Genomic DNA, 364 nt, shown 5'->3' on the forward strand with positions numbered 1-364 from the left:
TTCTTGATTTGTAAACGGGGCTTAAGGAAGAAGAAGTCCATCTCTTGCTTCGCTTTCATCAGCTCACATCCGTATTCCCGTTAGGTCGGTCCACACGTGCGTACATACACATGTATACAATTCCGTTTGAGGTTCGTATGGAAGTCTCAGCCAGGCTCCACAACTTGCTGGAAAATGATAGAAATTTGCCAAGTATTGCCAAATAACATCCCAGACGACTTAGCTGGGTCACAAACCGTACTGCTAGATAACCTAGTACAAATGTACCTCATTGAACTGCCCCTTCACTTTGAACAAAAATCATCATTTAATAACTAACGAACATATAGCACAATTTCTAAACTCCACGTAGACCTTGCGCAGT

The sequence above is a fragment of the Branchiostoma floridae genome, chromosome 19, assembly GCF_000003815.2.
Source record: "Branchiostoma floridae strain S238N-H82 chromosome 19, Bfl_VNyyK, whole genome shotgun sequence".
In the NCBI taxonomy this organism is placed as follows: Eukaryota; Metazoa; Chordata; class Leptocardii; order Amphioxiformes; family Branchiostomatidae; genus Branchiostoma; species Branchiostoma floridae.